Genomic DNA, 24,125 nt, shown 5'->3' on the forward strand with positions numbered 1-24,125 from the left:
ATATATATATATATATATATATATATATATATATATATATATATATATATATATATATATATATATATATATATATATTACTATAATAATATATAATTATTATAAGCTGTTATTGAATATACATTTAATTCAATGTTTATACATACAATTTATATTAAATGTATATTTTTTACAATAGAAACAACACTGTTTATTTTGCTACTAATATATATAGTAACATTAAATTATGTAATTGAAATTAAATTTATATTCAATAACAATAGTTAATAATAGTAAGAAGCTGCTGGAATCTACAGTAGAGATGGATCAAAGCAGATTGATTCCCAGTTACGGGTTTCCAGATGAAGACATATAACAGATGCTAAGAAGCATGTTTGTTTGGCTGCGCTGTTATAGACTGTCAGTCTATCTGTCAGAAATTTAGATCTGTTTGTACAGCTCTTCCCACATGATTGCATGAGAGCCGTCTTGAGGCTCTGCTGTCTGTAGGCTTCAGACGCTCATTCATCTTGTCTCTGTCTCTCTCGTTGACTACATGTCTCTCAGCGACTTTCAAAAAAGTGCACAAGTCATATTATTGGAAAGAAACAGGCTAGACAGCAGGCAATAGATGACGCCTAATAAACTAGGCCTCAAACACAGACAGGAAAACATCAGGTTGCTTGAGTCAGAACCATAGCAGTGCTGATTATCACAAAATGAATCCAAGTTGCCTCAATACATAATGCATCACTGTGCATGGCATACAACCAAGAGGAGTATTACTGTCCAATTAGCCAAATCAACATCAATTAGAGTCTTTGAATAATTTTAAATTAGTCTAATGATTGCGTACAATTCCTTTGTGCAGCTCTGGGTGTCTATTTGCCCCGTATCCTGTGAATCTGGCATCTTATTCAAAGAATGAATATTTATAGGCATCTAGCTAATGGAAAATCATCTATGCAGCTCAGCAGCCAGCAGTGCAACTCAATTAGAGGATTAGCAAATGAAGACAGATTATTTTGTTAATTATCATTATAGAATCTGAATCCCCTAATGCCTTATTATCAAGTTGAAAGTACAACAGGTTGTAATGTGCTGATAGCAAAAATAGCAACTACTCGTCTTCGAAAACACTAATTGAACATAAGTTTTAACTATATAGTGCCTAAATTATTAAACATGAAATGTCAAAAGGTTACAAAAAATAAATAAAAATGTAACCCTTACACAAGGCCCAAACGTTCTGTTTTAAATATAAAACTCCATATTAATAATACTTAAAAATCGTTTTTAAAAAGTCAAATTAGATCCAAATGCTCAATTTTAAATATAAAATCAATAATAACAATAATATTAATAATAATAAGAGTATAAATAATTATAATATAAAGTAAACATAATAATGTTTAATAACATAATAATAATTAAGCAAACATGATGACTAAGATAATCTAAATAAAGATCAAAATAATCATAATATTGTAACACACAGACACACAAAATCAAGGTAAATTTTACCGAACAGAATATTATGTCATTTCCAGAGAAGGCGCCACTGTGTCAAAAATGTGAAAATATGATTTAATTGTATGTGTTTAGGATGTAAAAAAATCCTAGAAATAAAATTATCCTTAGAAAAACAACAGAACCAACAATTTTATTTAAAATGTAATAGTTAAAAATTGAATTTTAAAATAACTTTTAATTTAATTTAATATTAAAATGTAAATTTATTTTAAAATGTAATTTTTTTCAATGTAATTTCCACCACAGGTGATTAAAATGTGATTTAAGATGGTGGAAATGACAATTGTTCATGAAGTTTAAGTAAAACAAAAAATATATATTTATTATTATTTATTTTTATTTTTCTATTCGCTTTGGTACTGTTTTCACAAGTAAGGTGTATATTTTCCAAATTCGTACAAAAATCCAAGCCATTTATTTAAAAACTGATCTCATGCTTTCATTACTTTTACATGTTTTCAATCAACATAATCATTGTTTCAAAACATAAGATTATTGTAATATATATTGAGAACATTTGATTAATCACCAAAACACAACAGTATGATCTTCTTTCAATTTAGTACTTTTTTTTTACAACCAGTTCTTTCAAGAGAAAATAATGCAAGATACATGTTTCAAATCGCATTTGTTGCTGAAATAATAACAGTAATACAGGCAATAATTGTCATGTTAGAAAACACATTTACATTACCTAACTTGCATAACTCATAATGTTTGTAAAATAATGTATCCAGTGTGTCATCAAAAGGTGTGATGAAGGTATGACATGGCCATAAGGTTTTGGCCTAGAACTGTCAGTGCAGTTGTGCCATATGACTGAATCTATACTGTAGCTGAACTATTCAGATGGAAGGTGAGTTATAGTAATGTGCAGTCTCTACCATGGTAATACCGCTATATACAGTATCACATGGCATAATGTAATGTGAAATGCTGTATTTGATGCCATCTGTCTCCCTTCTTCTGATACATCTCTGATCAATCTCTGATCAGTTCCTCTGCCTTGTATCCTGCTGTATGTTCACAAATTGCAAAACACAGTCTTCAAAGGGAGGTTTTTGGTGATTTTGTTAGGTTTTGCTCACTTCTGGGTACCAATTTGTCCCCAAAACACACACACACACACACACACACAGGTATTCCTATCATTATGTGACATTCCATAGGAGTAATGGGTTTTATACTGTACAAACTGCATACTCTATCCCCTACACTAACCCTACTCCTAAACCTACCCTTACGGAAATTGTGTTTTGTTCTCATAGGCCCAAAGATGAAGAAACATCCTCTTATATATTAGTCAAAGAAGAACAGTGTCCATTCAAACAGACCCTGTAGGAGGAACAAATGTTATGTCTCCCTCTTTTTCACTCTCACACACCATTAACCTTGAGAAGTCCATTATAGCTCCAATTCTAAAGCAATACTGCATTGCATCCTGCTTTATTATGAATCGGGGGGGGGAGGGGGAAACAATTTGTTCAATTTATTAAGGTGGATAGGAAGACCAGCATGTTAGGAAAGAAATGCAAGTGGGTACCGATGCGTGAACGCTTGAGTGTGTTAAGTGCTTGAGAGGTGGGTGGAGGAACAAGGGCGATATTGATGAGATAAACAAAGTCTTATTTACATTCTCTCTATGCAGTTTGTTTTGCAGAAGACAGATCCAAAATGCAATAGTTTTGTGTGCTCTCACCTCAGTGGGAAACGCCTGTCAAAAAAGGGACACGGTGCACGGTAAGGGTGGCAGAGGAATGCCAAAAGACTCTCTGTTGGGACTCAGAGATGAATAAAACATGATCTTCACACCACCTGAGAGAAAAACCAAACCACACGCACACACATGCCACAACAGAGGCGTATGAAACTAAATGCAAATTTTGAAAAAGCAAAGATATGATAGCCTGTGCTGCTGATAAATCTTCAGAGCGCTTTGGGCCTATAATCTACTGCCTAGTTCTGTTAAGGCAGCTGGTACTGAAATGCAGCCCGATTTCCAGTTTTTAATGCTCAGTAATTACGAAAACATTAGCTCTAATGGTGTCCAACAGTACACATGAACGGCAAACCAACAAAGCTCATTTAAATTGGACACCGCCACCATCCAGTTCACATTTGCTGTATATCCAAATGAATATGGCGAGAAGGAATCACTGTTTTACGTCAGCTTTTAATGATCAGGCTCTGTGTTAATGGCTTTAGAAATAAATAAGAACCTAAAGACTATATTATGAAAACTCTTATATACATTCTCACATTGTTCTTTGGTAAAATCAATGGTGGTCTGAGCAACACAAGGTCAACAGATAGAAGAAAACAGAACGGCAGCGCTCCTGTGATGATGTTTCCATTGATTTTAGTTAATTCTCCATTTGCAACATGAGGATACTCTTAAGTAAATCCAAACATCCAGTGCATTGGATATATGGCGAGGTGAGGCCCCAGGGACCCACTTAAATCAGTTTCTGAGAAGGAAGAAAAAAGTCTGCAGGCAGGATGGTGGAGAAGCAGATATCCCAAAGGAAGTGTAGAAGGGTTCATCAACCCCTCTGTTTCCTGACCGCCAAAACACACATGAAGGCATGTGCAAATATGCATTCATTCACATGCATGGATATGAATATTCACACAAAATGACAAATTTTTGCTAAATGCAAAAATATATCTAACAATGTGGAATATAACAGAACATTAATTATAAAATGGAAAAATTCCAGTTCTGGAAAAATAGTCCCAGTTCCACTTCAGTTCTGCTGATTAGTTGACACTACACTCTTAAAAATAAAGGTGCTTCACAATGCCATAGAAGAACCTTTTTGTCTAAATGGTTCCATAAAGAACCTTCAACATCAGAAGAACCTTTCTGTTTCACAAAAGTTTCTTTGTGGCGAAAGAAGGTTCTTCAGATTATAAAAAAGTAAGAAAGAGATGGTTCTTTAAAGAACCTTTGACGGAATGGTTCTTTGTGGAACCAAAAATGGTTCTTCTATGGCATCGCTTGAAGAACCTTTTGAAGCATCTTTATTTTTAAGAGTGTACTATATTATTGCAGCATTAAGCAAACAATAAGCAGATTACATTTTTTTTTTTTTAAACTGACGTTAGAGAAACATGAGCTTACATAATAGTTTGACAAATTATTTTAATATTAACTTAAAATTTCAAGGGGTACTTTATTATAAAAGTAGATAGAACAATAGATATAACGACAGAGAACAACAGATAGAACAGATATAACGATAGATTGATAGAATGATAGACAGAGCACCAGATAGAATGACAGAACGACAGAACAATACATAGATAGAACAGATAGAATGATAGAATGAAAATGGAACAATAAAATGATAGAACAACAAATAAAGCAACAGATAGAATGGCAGATAGCACGATAGATAGATAGATAGATAGATAGATAGATAGATAGATAGATAGATAGATAGATAGATAGATAGATAGATAGATAGATAGATAGATAGATAGATAGATAGATAGATAGATAGATAGATAGATAGATAAAGAGAGAGAGAGAACGAGAGACAGAGAGACAGAGAGATAGATAGATAGATAGATAGATAGATAGATAGATAGATAGATAATGACAGCTAGAACGATAGATGAAACGATAAAACAATAGATAGATGTCTCTAAAAGACTGCTTTTATTCAGGCCGATTATTTGTGAACATACACATTTCAGTGTTTTTTATCAGTTGTTTTAATCAGGAAAGTTTAGTTTTGTAATATTTCACAGGCCTGACATTTAGATCAATGCCATATTTACTCTTGGATCTCGGGCTGTTTAGGTGAATGAGCTTTGACTGCGTGACATTGGCTCAGACATGTATGCTCTGAAACTCACCTTGCCCAAACCCAGCCGAATGTTTTATTGAGCTGTTGGAATCCATTATTCATTGAGTTATCAACAGCTTGGGAAAAAGCCGCCATTGAGCAGCATACCAATGAATAAGAATATGTTTAGAAAACCATGCTCAAAATAAAAGTCCTTTACGAAATGATGCTTTCTGTTTGTCTCTTTCTCCTACAAAGTCATCCTGCTCTGTCATTGCTTTCATTGCAGGTCGGGCTTTCATCCTGCCACAGCAGGTTGGCATCTCGGATTTTGATTGTGAATTTCCCATGGCGTCCTTAAGCCGAGCAGAGAGGTACCATGTTGAGCAGATCTCTGTGTGATGTCCTGTCAGATTCAGGGCACACCTGCCAGATTCTATTTTTGAATTCATACACGGTGATAATGAGAAGATCTCATCTGCCTACCACGCTATTGAAGATTGACTTGATTTTCTCTCTGTTCTGGTGCACAAAGAGCACCTAATCAGAGGAGAAGAATATGAGAGGGATCTTAAAGGGCCTGGTAAGGCTTTCATTATGAGCAGCGCATTGTCCAGGCCCTCCATCTACATCTAGAACCCCCTGATGGGAGAACGGTGCCTTGAGATTTTGAAACGGTGAAACCACAGGCAATGATGCAAACAGAAAACCATTGAATGCCATTAGTCCAGAGGAGCCACGAGTGTAGTGAATGAGGCAGGCTGAGGCACAGTAAGTGGTGTACATGCATTTTTCCATCCTGAGTGCAGTTGAATATCCAGACGTTGGATGTTTTTGCACTTGGTTCAAATGATTTGCCTGAATATTAGTTCAGTTCCATAACGCTGCTCCTATTTTTTTCTAGTTTCACATTACGATTCTTCGTACGTTCGCACTATAAACACGAAAAGCTGGTTATAACTTACAAAGAGAAAATCAGTGTGCTCGTGGTGCAAAATTAATACCCTCCAAACATCATATGTGAGCAAAAATTGGCATAAAGTGATATATGCTACTAAATGTTTGGAGTCTGTAAGATTTTATGTTTTTGAGAGAAGTCTCTTGTGATGCATTTATTTAATAAAACATACAGTAACAACAGTATTATTACAATTTAATATACCTGTCTATTATACCTTCTATTTCAATATATTGTAAAATGTAATTTATTCCTGTGATGCAAAGTTGAATTTTTAGCAGCCAATACTCCAGTTTTCAGTGTCACATGATACTTCGGAAATCATTGTAATATGCTGATTTGGTCGAAAAACTGTTGAAAAAAACAGTTCGAAAGTACAGCTTTTTTTGTTGTTATTTATTTATTTATTTTTAAAGCTGCTTCGAGTGGTTATAAATATTTTTACTGTCCATTAAACCGTATTTTGTATTTCATCACATAAATTTGTACTTGTCCCAAAAATGTCAAGACATTGCGCTATTGTTCACTGTATGGCCGTTTAGTTGTTAATGTCAAGAATATTAATGTTATTGTTAATGTGAAGCATAAAAATTATTATAGATGTTGAAAACAGTTGTACTGTACTGTTTAATATTTTTGTTAAAAGCATGATGTGTTTACTTTTAGTTTTTTTTTGATGAACAAAGTTCAAAAGAACAGCATTTAAAAAATAATAAAAATTATTTGTAACAATGTAAAAGTAACTTTGCTGAAAAAAAATGAATTTCTTTAAAGAAAAAAAAAAGATCTTACTGATCTTAATCTTACTGACCCCAAATTTTAAATAGTACACTGTATTTATAAAAAACAAATTGGTGGTAATTTTCTGCCAGGACATTATCTATTAATTTAATGGAAACCTGTTGAAAAACAGTTCAAACGAACAGCTCTTTTTTTTAAATAGAAATGTTTCGTAACATTTTAAACATTCTTACGGTCACATTTGATAGATTTAATGCATCCTTGCTGAATGAAAAGTATTAATGAAAAAAAAATAAAAAAATAAATCTGACCCTAAACTTTAAATCAGTAATGTGAAAAAAGTTACTCACCAGTTGGCTATATATCTTTATTTCAACTGCAACATTACTTATTATTTTATTACATCAAATTGCAATTGCGATAGTTTTCGGTCACAAATTAAAGCAAAGACATACAAACCTCCTCTTTGTGAAATTAAGTCAGTCGGAATAGTCAGTCGGAAATCTATCATCTGAAGTTTTTTTATTATTCTTCACATTAACATTAACAATAACATTAATATTCTTCACATTAACAACTAAAACGGCCATATAATGAACAATAGCGCAATGTCTTGACGTTTTTGGGATAAGTACAAATTTATATGATGAAATACCAAATACAGTTTAATGGCCAGTAAAAACATTGATAACAACTCAAATCGCCTTTTTTGGCAGATATGGCTTTTTCAACTCATGTTTTGTCTTTTCAAGTGGACCCAGGAGCGAGGAAAACAACAAAGCGATCCAAACTTTGATGTCAAAAAGACTTTGCACTTCAAGTTCTAGTGTAAAAACACCCTTAATTTCAGGCAATCAATCGACTTTCAGAACACTGCACTTCAAATCCCTGTTTAGCAATTGAGAGCAATTTGGCTGTGTATTATGAGCTGGTGGAGTGAATGAATGAGATGCAATTTTATTACTCACCCCTCAGCCTCTCTCTCTCATTCTCTTTTTCCATCTCCTCCTCTGTCTTTTCTTCAGTACGGCTATTACACTGCAGCGAGTGACGAAAATAATTTTGCTTGAGTGTCTGCGCGGTTTCATTGGCTAGTGTGATTACTGACCCTGCCTGCAGCCAGGCCCGATTTTCACAAGTCCACGGGCTTTATGGCTCTTCTGTCTAATACACAGCCATCCACCCTGGCCTAAAATACAGAGAAGGCTAAAATAAACCCACGTCAATCCCCGGGTGTTTGTCAGGGCCAGGCTTCTAAATTATACACATCACTGAATCCAATTTCTAAGTTAAGGGCTTTTTGGAGGCCAGGCGTTGTTGTAGTGCTGCACGCAGAAAATAAAGATTTTGAGTCACTCTCCTAAAATCAAGAGAGGAACAGACAAGACACTGCAAAGAAAAATGTGATTGGGGCATTTTGTCTGATGAGGCAAGAGGTCCAAAATATTCTGATATTCTGAGTACAGAAATAAAATATATGAGATCAAACAGCATTTAAAATTCTTCTAAAGCAATACTTTTCAGCAATGAAACAAATTGATAATGTTTTAAAAGAAGCATCTCTTTTGCCTCATATGTGCTTGTGAATGAAAGGGGAAATACAAGGACATACAGGTGAAAAAATCAGAAGATGTAGTGCGCTCATGCACTGTGATTGGCTGATTACCCTGTCAATGCGATAAAAACCCGCCTTTCAGATTTACAACTAGTCCACAAATCCACATGAATGGGTTAAACTGGTGGAAATGAATGGGTTAATCAAATAGTAAACAACTATACCTCTTTGATGTTGGTCACATCCAAATTAACACTACTAGAATTTTAGGGTTAGCAATATTTTAGTCTTTGAAAGTCTAGGCTCAGCAAGGCTGAGAAAAAAAACAGTAAGAAGGTAAAAATCAGTATTGTGAAATATTATTACAATTCAAAATGACCGTTTTCTATTTGAAATGAATATATCGAATTTGAATTGTATTGAATTGAACTGAATTGAATATATTTGAAATGTAATTTTAATTTATTCCTGTGATGGAAAAGCTGAATTTTTAGAAGCCAGTACTTCAGTATTTAGTGGCACATGATCCTTCAGAAATCATTCTAATATGCTGATTTGGTGCTCAAGAAAGATTTCTTATTATTATGGATTTTGAAAACAGTTGTGCTGCTTAATATTTTTGCTGAAACTGGGATATATTTTCTTTCAAGATTTTTTGATGAATAGAAATTTCAAAAGTATAAAAAAATAGAAATCTTTTGTAACAATATGTAATGTGGTGTTTTGGTTCATGTTTTCCATGTCTTTTATTTTGTAATTGTTTCATGGTCCCTGTTTGTGTCATGCTTCCCTTGCTCTCATGTATCCATGCCATTGGTTCCCCTGTTCATTGTGTCATGTTCTGATTGGTAGTCTTAGTCATGTGTCTTGTTCCCCATTGCAGAACCTCCTGAGGTGGTGGCGTCTGCTTCCGAACTCACTGTCTGCCCTGTCACGGCCACAGAGGCTGTCCATGAATTCACCGCCTGTCCTGTTATGGCCACGGAGGCCGTCCATGAATTCACCGGCTGTCCTGTTACGGCCAAAAAGTTTTTATAAAATGATAAACTTCACATTTCAGCCTTTAAATCATTTTTAAGAAAATGTTTGAGTCAAATGTATCAATTGTATTAATTTAAACAATTATCAATCAATTATTATATTAATTAAATAACATATATATACATATATTTTACTGTTGTAATTGTTTAGATTTTTATAATACATTAACTTCTTGTCAATTCACCAGTTCACATTTACAACGCTGCATGTTTGCTGCGTAAAAATATGGGTCGATTTTCTGAACAAAAACAGCAGACGAGCTGATTGAAAATGCACATTCATTCTCTGCCAGCAGGTGGCACTTTTGGAGCAGCAGAAATATACCGGTTTCCCTGGTAAGGAATGAACACAAATCAGTGCAGCAGCTGACTCTGAAACGTGCAATGCTCGTATTTTTTCAATTAAACCACAGCCTTTTGAAGTTTAATGGTTACATTAACCCATATTGCAATTCTTGTATTTCAGTCCCCAAATTTAAGACCTCTTGAAATCATAATTAAGACTTTCTTGTACCATGTTTGTACAACACGAAACTTTATTATTTCAGGCACTGACCAATTTTGAGATTTTAGGCTTTTTTGCTTCCATGACTTAAAGGGTTAGTTCACCCAAAAATGAAAATTAGCCTATGAATTACTCACCTTCAAGGCATCCTTGGTGTATATGACTTTCTTCTTTCAGACAAATCCAATCGGAGTTATATAAAAAATTGTCTTTGATCTTCCAAGCTGTTTAATGGCAGTCAGCGGGTGTTACAGTTCATCAGTCCAAAAGAAGTTAAATAAAGCACATCAATTCATAATAAAAAGTGCCTCACACAGCTCCGGGGTGTGAACAAAGGCATCCTGTAGCAATCGATGTGTTTTTGTGAGAAAAATATCCATATTCAAAACGTAATAATCACTTTAATCTAGCTTGCGCCAACAGTTGTACGCGGAAGCAGCTCCGGCAGGATGACGTAAGATGTTGGTGTTGTGCATGCGCCACTCAGAAGTGACGAATGCGGAAGCGCAGGGGAGAGATCAAAACAAAACAAAGGTCATGAATTACAGTACAATTCATCAGTCCAATAGAAGTTAAATAACGATGATTTGTAAAGAAGAATGTCGGAGGATTTCGATATAATGTTTATATGTTATGTTAGAATGTTCGCCGGTTCCCGCCTCCTTCTTCCCGATCTACGAACTGTGTTACATTGGTGCCGAAACCCGGGAAGAAGGAGGGAAATGCTGTCCGAGAGCCCTCGCTGCTTAGGGGGATCGCGGTGCTGAGGAGGTCGGGCAGCAGGAAGGAGCGGAGACCGCCGGTGGCTGCCCGAGGCGGTGGTGCTGGAACAATAGAAGACGAGGAGGGACGGAGAGCTTGCTGCCGCGCTCCTGGGCCGAGGTGGGGTGACTGCCGTCCAAGAAGGAGCGGAGGAGTCGGCGCTGTTCACCAGGAGGCTGGAGCCTGCTGCCGTCCGCCATGATTGGGGACTCGCAGGGAACGGGGGACTCGCTGCCAGCTGCCCTCAATAGGAGGAGCCATCGCCATCCGCCAGGAGGCGGAGGAGCATCGGGCCATCCACCAAAGATATCCAGTACCATCACATGGCACCGTGAGTGAGAGCCTCTCAGCTGGTTGAGGACCAAGCAGCAGTGTGTCTGAGAACCGGACCGAGAATTTTTTTTTTCTCCTCTCTCCCATCTTTCGGATATGTGACGAGTGGGGCGGGGTCAAGAGCCGTGGAAATGGAGCGAGGATGGTGGAGTAATTGATAATGAGCGACACCTGCGCCACTCAACGGTCTCGAGTCCCACGGAGGAGCTCCGGAAGGATAAAAGGACGAGTAACGACAGTAAAGGATGAGAGAGGACCAGGCATGGACTTGATGTTGTTTTAGTTCTGTTTGTGCGCGGCAGTCTTCCGTGAGGGGCTGTCACGCTATTTTCAGTTTTGTGTTTATTTTATTGTTAAAGTTATGTTTGAATGTTTGCCGGTTCCCGCCTTCTCCTTTCCTGATCTACGAACTTTGTTACAACTATAATGAAAATGTTAAAGGGTTACTCCACCCCAAAATGAAAATTTTGTCATTAATTACTTACCCCCATGTCGTTCCAAACCTGTAAAAGCTTTGTTCGTCTTCGGAACACAATTTAAGATATTTTGGATGAAAACAGGGAGGCTTGTGACTGTCCCATGGACAGCCTAGATTACACTGTCAAGGTCCAGAAAAGTATGAAAGACATCGTCAGAATAGTCCATCTGCCAAAACTAAAATAACAACTTTATTCAACAATTCGTCTCCTCTGTGTCTCTCTGCATCACCGTAGCGCCATTTTGGAAAATATCTGCTGGATGCAAGCCTTGTGTTGCAGATGACACAGAATAGTGTACGCGGATATTCTTCAAAATGGCGCTACGGTGATGCGGATTGACACAGAGGAGACGAATTGTTGAATAAAGTCGTTATTTTTGTTTTCTTTGCGTACAAAAAGTATTCTCGTCGCTTCATAACGTTACGTTTGGACCACTGATGGCAGATGGACTATTCTGACTATGTCTTTCATACTTTTCTGGACCTTGACAGTATAATTTACTAGGCAGTCAATGGGACAGTCACAAGCCTCCCGGTTTTCATCCAAAATATCTTAAGTTGTGTTCCGAAGCCGAACAAAGCTCTTACGGGTTTGGAACGACATGGGGGTAAGTGATTAATGACAACATTTTCATTTTGGGGTGGAGAAACCCTTTAATGCAGCAATTTCAATATTCATGAGGATTCATTTGTAAGTCTGTCAAGTTGTACATATGTAAATATTTTATGTTTTAGCTGCTGTCAAAATGTCAATATTGTACATTCTGTCAATATGTCAAAATTGTACATTTCAGTGTCATTCAAAAGCCAGGAAAGGCAGAATTGCACTTTACGTAAAAATACATATGAACACTCATGAGATCATGTTGCTATGTCTCATGCACTATTCCAAGTCTTCTGAAGGTATAAAGTAGCTTTTTATGACGAAAAAGCTTAGATTTAAAGTCAAAATCTTGCATGACAGCCATTTACTTTCATTGTATAGGAAAAATAAAAAACAAAACAGGAAATTCTGCATTTGTGTTTATCAGAAGAAAGTCATACCTTTTTCGAAAGCGAAAAGTCATCAGTCAGTAAATGATGAGACAAATTTCCTAACAGTCTCCTTCAAGTGGTTTAATGTAATCACAAACTCAGAACACTGAATCAGAAAAATCTATTACTGTACAAGAAAACCATTCGAACACACAGATTGAACATTCAACTTGTGTTACAACAATCAAATCTCATTAAAACCACCACTTGATAAAGAAACAGCAAAAGCATTCGGTGTGCCACTAAATTTCCCAAATCTCAACATTTACCACATCAAGCTCTACGCAGGAGTGAGAGGAAGAATAATACTGAGATTAAAACAGATCTATGTGCCAATACCTTATTTTGCTCTATTTGACAGTCATTAGAAATTGAACAACAAGGGGGTCCTGGCCCATCCCGGTCTGAGGACCAACGATAGGTTCAGAAGGCTAGTGTTGTGACTTGTGCATGACATTACTCCTCTTATAACAGGGTCACTTTGAGTATGCTCCTCCCTGGAGCTCCTATCATGTGACTGCCCTAACGACTTGATGTGTCACCTTGACCATGTTACTCTCAGGAGTCGTGTTATGTGCAAGGTCGACTATGTGAGTCCTCCTCTCGGGTCGGGTACTCCGCTCCCTTGAGCTCCATGATGCAGTCATAACAGATCACTAGGCCTCTTCATGGCCTCTATAATAGCACCAACTGCCTTCTAAAATTCATATTTATGGTAAGTGCGTATGCTGAGTATCCTGTGCACTTTCTAAAATCCTTTTTGGTCAGGGTCACATGCGCCCAGCTTCGTACTCCTCCTCAGAGTTGGTCAGACTGCAGTTTTCACCTTGGGTCCCCCTGAAGACATGTGAGTGATACCATAACAAATGGTTCCCATATTATGGGAAGTCTCCGTCTCAGGTACAGTGGAGGTGTGTAGTGCTGGTCCCTTGCACTCGTCAGTGTTCTGAGACTCTGCCTCCGGCAGACAGGTAGATTGGCTATCTTTGTAGCCTCCCTGGGAGAATTAGCAGTTGTGAATTATGAAATACAAAGCACACTTTCTATTCAATTATTTTAATCTAAATTAATATTTTTTGTATATTTTTAAATTAAGATAATTAAATAAATATTGTGTAAACTATATTCTCATTTCATTATTATAAGTAATTATAATTATATGATTTTTATAAAAAATAGTTAAATTAAGACATTTTTATCTATGCATGTCAGCATTCAAGGAAATATTTAAAATTAATCTCTTGCTTCATTCACTATCTTGGACTAATTTTACACTGAGCTTGTTGCAATGCATTATGGAATTGCCTGTTTTTGAGAAGGATGCATTTAATGCTCTCTTAAAATGGCTATAATTAGTTAAAGGTATAGTTCCCCACAAAATGAATATTTGGATGAGCTTGTTTCTTCATTAGAACAGGTTTGGGGAAATTTAGCATTACATCACTTGCTCACCAATGGATCATCTACAGCAGAGGTGTCAAACTCAGTTCCTGGAGGTCCACAGCCCTGCAGAGTTTAGATTCAACTCTAATTAAATGCACCTGATCCAGCTAATCAAGTCCTTCAGGCTTTTTTTAAAACTACATGGTATATGTATTGGAGCAGGGTTGGAACTGAACTCTGCAGGGCTGCGGCCTTCCAGGAACTGAGTTTGACACCCCTGCTCTACAGTGAGTGGGTGCCGTCAGAATGAGAACCCAAACAGCTGATAAAAACATCACAATAATCCACAAGTAATCCAGTCCATCAATTAATGTATTATGAAGCGAAAAGCTGCATATTTTTAAGAAACAAATGCATCATTAAGGTCTTTTAACTTTAAAATGTCACTTCTGGCCAAAATACCTGTCCATAATCTATAATAATGCTTCCTCCAGTGGAAAAAGTCCATCTCCTGTTGTCCTCTCAAATCAAAATCCACCAACATATTTGTTTAGAGCTGTTTTAGATCAATTATGCTTGTAAACACTGCTTGATCTGTGCATATTTCTCTCCTGGTTCAGACAAGACTTTTTTTTACAGGAGAAAGCAATTTTATGGATAGAGGAACAACGGTTTTAAGTTACGGTTTGAATCTTGATGGATATGTTTATTACAAACATGCAGCTGGACTGGAGTCGCGTCTTCCATTTTTCTCTGAATTCTGGGTTTCATCTCGCAATTCAGTTTTTTGTTTCCAAAAAGGAAATAAATAAATAAATGTAATTGCAACTTTTTATCTTACAATTTGGACTTTTTTCTCAGATTTGAGATAAAAAGTCCCAAAAAATTTTTTTGTATTATTATTTTTATTTTATTCCATGGTGGATAATATAATAATAATAATTTATATTATTCTGTATTTAAGGACTAATGATTTTGATGAACTGAGACAAACTGAGCTGAGAGAATTTTCGGTCTCTTTCTCTAATTGTTTCAATAGATAAATGGGCTTTAGAAAAGTCCCCTGATTCGTGACCCATTTCCTGTCCATTTGATCAGCTCAACAGAGCACTTTCAGGGATTTTCTGTGCTGTTCCCAGACAAATTGGACGGAAAACTGCACAGGATTGCTGTGATGGACGACTGTAATATCGTCCTCTCTTTCTCATTGGTGTTTTGGAGATAAGTAAGATCCACTGAGCACTTCTCGCAGACAAAGCTCTGCCAAAGGCAAATCGTCAAACTGTGAAGTAACAATAACACACTGCAGGAAAGAGGCACAGGGATGTACAACAAAAGAACATTAAGCTGAACATTACAATCCGTGCAGGTACTTAGATGGCTCGAAAGCATCCAAGTTTCTTTTAGTAGGCTGGAAATATCTAAAGCTGTAGACTGACATGTCCTGGGACGCTGTATGAGAGAACTGAATATCTCATTATATGTGATCTGCTGATCTCGGTCTGTCTGTCTGAACTATCTATACATCTATTCTACAGTTCAAATGTTTTTTTAAGAAATTAGTACTTGTATCTTTATAAAATATATCAGGCATTTATATAATGTTACAAAATATTTCTACCACAAAAAATATAAAGGAGTACAACTGTATTCAACATTTATAATGATAAGAAATCATTTGAGCAGCAAATCAGCATATTAGAATGATTTCTGAAGGTTCATGTGACACTGAAGACTGGAGTAATCATGCTGAAAATTCTGCTTTGTCAACAGGAATAAATAACGTTTTAAAATGTATTCAAATACAGTTCTTTTAAATTGTAATAAAATTTAAAAATTTTACTATATTATCTGATCAAATAAATGCAGCCTTGGTGAATATAACAGGCTTTTTTCATGTATTTTTTCTGCCAGGAAAATTCAAGACTTTTTCATTTTTTCTTAGAAAACCATACTGTTCTACAAATTATTTAAATGTATTTTTTTATTTAAATAAATTTACTACCAAATCTACTTTCATTCGATTGAAATTGAGGAATTAAATTAGAATTTAAAAGGCATTATTTCAATTCTAAAAGGTGGCATGATCGTAATTTACTGTATTCATTTACTTCGTAAAGACAATCCAGAGCCAAATATTGTTGTATCATCATTTTCAGATTCATTCACCTATAAAAAACAAACTGTAGAATGTCGGTTTACCTGTCAGTTAGGTGCACTCTAAAAAATGCTGGGTTACATATAACCCAGCGCTGGGTTAAAAAGGGACAAACCCAGCTATTTGTTTGTTTTGACCCATCTATTGGGTTGTTTTGACCCAGCAGTTGGGGTCAAAACAACCCAATATCTGGGTTTGTTCCTTTTTAACCCAGCGCTGGGTTATATTTAACCCAGCATTTTTTAGAGTGTGGCTTCTTGCCATCGAATTGGATGATTCCTGGCCAGATTAACCTGAAATTATAAACTTTCAACATTAACTTCATAATATTTATGATAATTTCAGGCTTCTATAAGTGGTAAACTGTGGTTTGGAGCATTTGAGTTCAAGCTGTCACCATGTTTATTATTAATCTTTTCACATTTTCCTTGTGCATAATAGCAGAATTGATACAGGTGCATTTTGATAAAGAGACAAAGAAAAAGTCATAAAAAGAGGTGCAGAATCACCCTCTTACGTTTGGGAACCAGCCAGGACGTGGTTGCCTTTAAATGCCACAGTCAGGGAGAGATCTGCAGTCATTCAGGAGGTATTGATCAGCCTTCAGAGCTTCTGAGCTGAAAGGCACATTAGAGGAATAAGCAAGTTATTTGGCATTATTTCTAAGCACCCTTGGTGTGATAACGGTCAATCATTAAATGCACCATCCAGTATCGATCACCAGTCAAAACCCACTCAAGGTGCAATGACTGCATTGCCAAAATGGAAATAACACCTATTTTTCAGGTTTATCTGTCTGTCATCTGCCAGATATCTAGTTAAAAAGTATTGAAATGTATATTCAGAGCAGTTGCACTTTATTCCTCAAAAATTTAGTAGACAGTGCATAATTTCAAATGCAATTACACTGAAATAATTGGTGTCAAAACTAACTTTACTCAGAAATTGCTAGTAAATTTCACTATTAATTGCAAAGAAAAAGCAAAAAAAAATGAAAAAACATGAAATTTTAAAATACAAAAGACTGAAATTGTATTTTCATGTAAAATATATTACAATAATTTCCGTAATACTTACAACTGCAAAAAATATTATTTTACATACAGCTACAAATGCAATTTATAAAAAAAATATATATATACATATTACAGTTTTTCTCAGTCGCTTTGGTGCATTTCTCAGATCAGAAATGAAATTCTCAAAACTACTTGTTCAACCTCCACATTATCTAGTCACTTGTGCACATCATAAAAGCAGTTTCCCATTCTTTTGAACAAGTTGCGATTGCTTTGGTACATTCATGCAATTGATTATGTGCATTTATCTGCGGTTTCCTACATTATCAGTTGCTAATGTCATGTTGCTCAAAATGTATTATATAGTTCTCTGTGCAACAGTCTTACCCCCCAAAACATCTAGTCTTTAGTTCATCGTATAAGTCATTCAATGCAAAATGGTTGATCTAGTTGTCATAAACTGTCAAGCATATTTTCTACACGTTTCTATTAGACTTTTTGTAAATTTGCTATGAATTGTGCAGGTGCATTTTGACTTTCACTAATGAATAGAATGTAGATCAGCTAATGATAAACTAGCTCTCTGAAATAGCTCAAAGATGCATCTCATGAACCTTCAATTGGAAAGCATAGACAGAGGGCAACACAAGAGTTACAAATTCTGACAATGGATATTTCCTCCCCTTTGGCCTGGTAAATCAACAGTAGCTCTGTGACCGATGACATTTCGACAACGCCTTCTGCTTTTGGTCAGGTTGAAGCCAGCCTCATCCACATATATATATATACTGTATGAAGTTGTGAGATGGTTCACTTGACTCCAATTCCACGTTGCATTGCAAGGGAAGATATTCATTGTGATGTAGACGAGAATCTGTGGACCGACAGACTGGCACGTCAGGAGGTGTAAACAGACTACACTGCAATTCCTCATACAGTGCTGCAGGCAAAAGCAAAGTTCTGCCTAAGGGGTGTTTTCTGTGTTTGCCTGTCTAATTTTTATTTTATTTTCGCCTTTGTGCCCATATTTATTTTCTATCACATTGACGTTGTTAAGTTTTTTTTTTTTTTGTCAGACCACTAGTAAAGTGTAACTGTGAATCCTATCTAGTCTCTTTCAATCAATATCCCACATACAATAATGTGTACATTTGTACTTTTGAAATGGATATATGACATACATAAGAAGTGCAGCCTTCTGCATTTCAATACAGTAACTGTCATCCAAACTGTTGCCATAGTTTACATCAGGTAATACTAACAAAGTGCACTGTTATATTGACAACAAGACTAAGCATTTTGACTTGATCTTGTTTGTGAACAATGACACAAGGACTTTTCATTCTGATGGCACTGATATGTTCATTGACATAAATACTTGCTTTTGAGAGACGAACTAAAGATTTTGAGTAAATTGCAGGTAATCCATTGTGAGGTGCTGTTTGTACAAATTGTTTTGAGAAATGCACATACTTCTTTGCAAATATTAAGGATGATTCGAGAAATGCACCAAAGCGACTGAGAAAAACTGTAATTCGTATGAGATACTCTGCCAAGTAGTACGCTTATAGAAATAAAAGTGTCTGAGCACAAATAAATACAGCAGCCCAATTAGAAAGGAATGTATGGCGAAGACACCGAGCTCAGCTCACCCTATTCTTTCATACAAATAAAAGCCACAAACTGATTCCTTCATTCTGATCCTTGGGCTATATACATGCCTCCCTCACCTCACTGAATAATCTGCTGCCAACTCACCTTCATGCAAAAGTGTAAATCAAAGGTAATTTATTACAGTTTTCAAGGTGGTACATCAAAGAAAAAGAAAGTCATGTCTTCCTGTGAGGGGATCATAGATCTTTTTAACAGGAGTCTTGCTCTAACGAAGCCGATTCAGCTAAAAGTGGTTCAAATTTAGCTCTGATGTGCACCAAGGGCGGTTTTGAAAGTAGCCCCCCTGACCGAATTTAATTGTGGCAGTAAAAAGTGTTATCACATTAATGTGATTGTACATGGGCAATTGGTCATTTTATGAATCATTCCCCTGTGTAATTCGATTTGGAAATGTAATTGCTTAATTGCACGCTTGACATGCAGCCCAGAAGTTTTTGTTCTCTGATACCATGAAGCAATGCAGAGAAATATATAGGAAGATGTTAGTAAATGAGTTTTTGCTATAGACCTGCGATAACCTGGCACAGAGATATAGAGAAGTGCTTTAATCTTCAAGTGTAATTTCAGCCTCAATATAATCCGCCAGAATGAAGACGTCCGGAGGGGCGATTTGGCCTGGTTTAGGCTGAACATAGATTTTCTCACCTGACAAGGAACTCAGGATGTTCCATATTGCTGAGATAAGCAAAAAGACAAATGAGGCTGTCCAGAGGAAGCCTGAGAAACTGTTGCACTGTATAAATGCAGCTGTGGCTGTTGCTTCTGGAATAGTTCAAAACTGCTAAAACTGATTTTCAGGTTTTAAAGAGCTCATTTTAGTCCTCTAGTTTATTCTGACGAAATGGCATATACTGTAAGTTTAGTCAACAAAACACGAGTAATCCACACGACTCCAGTCCATCAATTAACGTCTTGTGAAGTGAAAAGCTGTGTGTTTGTAATAAACAAATCAATTTTTAAGACATTAAACCATCTTTAAAACATTACTTTTAATTTGCTAATGATAATGAAAGTGAGACAAAAAAGATTGTACTGCAATAATAAATTTAAAAAATGCATCAGTGAGCATTTTTTTCTGTAATTACACTGAATAAAAATGTGCATCATGTTTTTATACCCTTAATTCTTCAAAATGGTCCTGAAAAAAAGTGATAATGTTTCTGGCTTTCACACGCTCACGCACAACTAGAAATCAGTGGTTAAGTTGTATTTTCAACACTGTTCCAGAACAGTTCAACCCAAATATTCAGATGTGTGCTGCGCATTTATGGAGGATGAGGACTGTTTCCTGAACCAGTAGCCTACAATGCGTCTGTGGCACAAAGGCTGTTTCTATAAAGTGGGGCAGTTCCAACTTTGCAAGGACAGTCTGGCATTTCTGATTCACAGCCTGTAAGTATGTTTTTTATATTTAAATAATTTGCCACTGATGATTCAAATGTGAGTTTTGAGCAGTGTAGAGTAGACTTGTTGTTTCTCCGATCACAAATGCAGACATGGTTTTATGTTTACGCAGTGTGATACGCAACGCGTAAAAAGACAGTATAAGTCATTATAATCAGTAATTATGTCCCCACTGGATGCAACAAATGCCTCATTTGTAATGACTTTTATTGGTTTTCTCTCATCGCGCCGGGACACGGCATCACAGTATGGTAAGGGACATAACATTTCCATCACACGCTTGAGGTATTCGGCCAATCACAACGCACTGGATAGCTGGCCAATCAGAGCACACCTCGCTTTTTCCGACCGATGAGCTTTGTAAAAATCGACGCGTTTCAGAAAGACGGGGCATAGAGGAGAAACAATAATGTACATTATATGGAAAATAATGTGTTTTTTTAACCATAAACTGCATAAACACATTGCATTACACCAAATACACCAAATAATGTTCTTTTTAACAACATCATATGACCCCTTTAACTTACTACATAATGTAAAAATATAGATAAACATAATAATTGAACCATTCAAAAGTTTGAGGTCAGTCATTTTTGAATACTTTGATGAATACTTTTATTCAGCAAAGATGCATTAAATTGATCAAAACTGACAGAAATGTATAATGTTACAAAAGATTTTTATTTCAAATAAATGCTATACTTTTGAATTTTCTATTCATCAAAGAATCCTGAAAAAAATGTGGCACAGTTTCCACATAAATAATTTAGATTTTAAGATATATTAAAATAGAAAACAATAGTTTTAAAATGTAAAAAAAAAGATTTGGATTTCAGTTTTCCCCATTTTTCAATGTTTTTTTCCCACAATTTTTACTGTTTTACTTTATATTTGAATCAAATAATGCAGCTTTAGAGAACACATTAAAAACACTAAAAAAATTACTGACCCAAAATATTTGAATGGGTGTGTAAATATTATTTTATTTATATTATTCCCATTACAGTAATGATCATTTCTTGAGTAAAATTGTCATAAAAATAATAACTGAAATTGAGTCCATTCTGTACTAAATCATAGTTTGCTGTGTTTTTTAAGACACAGACCAGTGTAACTAGATATCAATCACATACACCCTTGAGTCGACCCATCCAAAATCTTGAAACATGTGAGGAGCAGCTGTCTTGCATTATTTCAGGAGATTTTTTTTGTTCTCAAGTTGCCTGGAAATACAGCAGTGTCACTTTTACAGCAATAACGCTGTAACGCTAGAGGTGGAGTAAATCTTTGAGCAAAGATGAAAAAAGGGAGAAAGATGGAAGAAAAAAATTAGAAAGACTTTCACACAAGCCTCTATGATTAGCAGCGAAGCAGATACCAAATTATTTAAAGATTTAAGCAGACTCAATGATCACGGAGGTCATCCGCTTGAAATCTCATGAAAGGCTTTTTGGCAAATGTCAAGAACTTCTTTTTCTGTATCATAATTTAGTGATAGCCTGACTGAACCCATAGAAAGGTGACTCTGCGAATGTGATGAAAATAAAACAAATACAGATAAAAAGGTATTGACCTGCTGGAGTATTTGTTTCAGTGATATACGTTCCCTTCGCTGACATCATGCTTTTATCACATTTACTTTTATCTCAAAGTGCCTTCCACTCTCGTCAAAAACCATTACAGATAATGAAACGTCGAAATGATATGTGTGTGGAGTTTTCTGCAAAGTAACTTCATCTGAAGGTCACCTCTTGATTCTTGTTTGAGGAAGGATTTAAATGAACACTGTTATAATCACTGTAATTTCGTCCCTTCAAAACAAAATATGACAAGAAATATTTCTAATCCTAATCCATTTTTCTTCACTGTCTAATCCTCTTTATTGCTAAATGGCCCTGGCCCTGGTTATGTTCCCTTAGGCTACAAGTACTTTACATAATGTCAGAAAGTGTGCTTTAAGACAGTTGAAGGTCTTTTGCCAGAATGAAGACCAAATCACCAGATAGTATAGCCAACAATTAGTACTCTTTTGCTAGAGAAAAACCGTTTAAAGACCCACACCAGAAACTATCTAGAAACCAATATAATGATCTGAAGGACCTATAATGTAACATCAAGACCTTTCATGGATTGCTGGTCTTAGCAGGTTTATGATGGTCTCCCAGCCTGATGATTTGCTAGACGGCACATTGGTCTCCCAGCCTAACCAACGGAAAGCCCAAAATCTCCCTAAAATCAGTCAACTGACCTGTCTGACCAGGCTGGGAGACCATCTTACACCAGAAAACCCAGGTCTTGGTCCCGACAGACCAGGAATCCTCCACTCAGACTCTCTGTATTAACATTAACTAACATTACATAACTCTCATTTGTTTCCTTTTAGAAGTAGCACCCATCATTTATTCTTGGAAGTCAATCAATAAGAAAAAATAAGATATCTTTTCCAGCCAACCAATAGATTGGTTAGAAAGTTAGAAAATTATTTAAAATTCTTCAGTGTATTTTATGCATCTTCTAAATGGTCTGCAGAGCCCTGGTTGGAGTTAAGAGCGTACGCATAATTTATGAACACTCTCAACTGAGGTAAAAATACAGTTCTTAAATTAAAAACAGACAAAGAATTATGAAGGATAAAATCCAGAGGGCGAGAAAAAGGCTGAGAGATGAAGGGTGTGGTTGAAAACATATTCTCTGGAAACTCAGTCAACATCAAAGTTGTTCCATCACACGGAAAGGTCAAAAGCTTCTGAGTGTAGTTGTCCAGACAGCGCCTGAGTACAGGAAACACAGGTTACGAATGAGCTGTTGACCTTTCTCTGCATCCTCTAGGGATCAGAAACCTGTGTTTAAACAGGAAGAACATGTCTAAAGAAGTGTAGGTGCACTGCAGGGGCAGCCAGAGGTCCTCAGTGACATCACGCTGAGTGTCCAAGAACTGTCATCAGTACAAGAGTTATACTGGATCTGGCCAGCTCAAGTGCAGCTGTATTTCAAACATGAAATGTTTTGTATTACTAAACATGTTCAGCCAACACTGCAAAGCTTGTTTTTTTTTTCATATTAATCTATTTCTATGGGAGAAAGGATGGACGCTTTTTCTGAAGGAAACAAGTGAGAGATTCATATTCAAGATGGGTCACATTAAATTACTCTTATGAAGGTTAAACAACTGCATATTGAAATAACAGACAGTCCTCAAGTGGGGCTAAAACCATCTATCTTTACTTTGTAAGGTCAAATCCTTACAGAACAGCTCTGTGGGGGATACGGAGATATTCATTTCATGTAGGGTATAATCTACTGTACCTATAGGGCGATGGGCATTTACATATTCCAGGGTGTTCAGAAGCATGGCAGCCAATTAAAATTGATCTTGTCTGTAGTCACATACAGTTAAGCATAGTATGACATCACCACAAAATTTGAGATCTCTTCTGCTCAATAAGGCTACATTTATTTGATAAAAAGTACAGTAAAAACTGAATATTGTGAAATAGTATTACCATTTTAAATAACTCTCTTCTATTTGAATTTATTTTAAAATGTAATTCATTCCTGTGATGCAAAGCTGAATTTTCAGCAGCCATTACTCCAGTCTTCAAAATCACATGATCCTTCAGAAAACAATCTAATATACTTACTTACTCAAGAAAAAAAAAAAGTTTTTATCAATGCTGAAACTACTTTTTGTGGAAACTATATATATATATGTATATATATACATATATATATTTTTTTTATTTTTTTTTTCAATAATATCTTATGAACAGAAAG

This window comes from Sinocyclocheilus grahami, unplaced genomic scaffold, assembly GCF_001515645.1.
Source record: "Sinocyclocheilus grahami isolate Dianchi unplaced genomic scaffold, SAMN03320097.WGS_v1.1 scaffold126.1, whole genome shotgun sequence".
Lineage (NCBI taxonomy): Eukaryota > Metazoa > Chordata > Actinopteri > Cypriniformes > Cyprinidae > Sinocyclocheilus > Sinocyclocheilus grahami.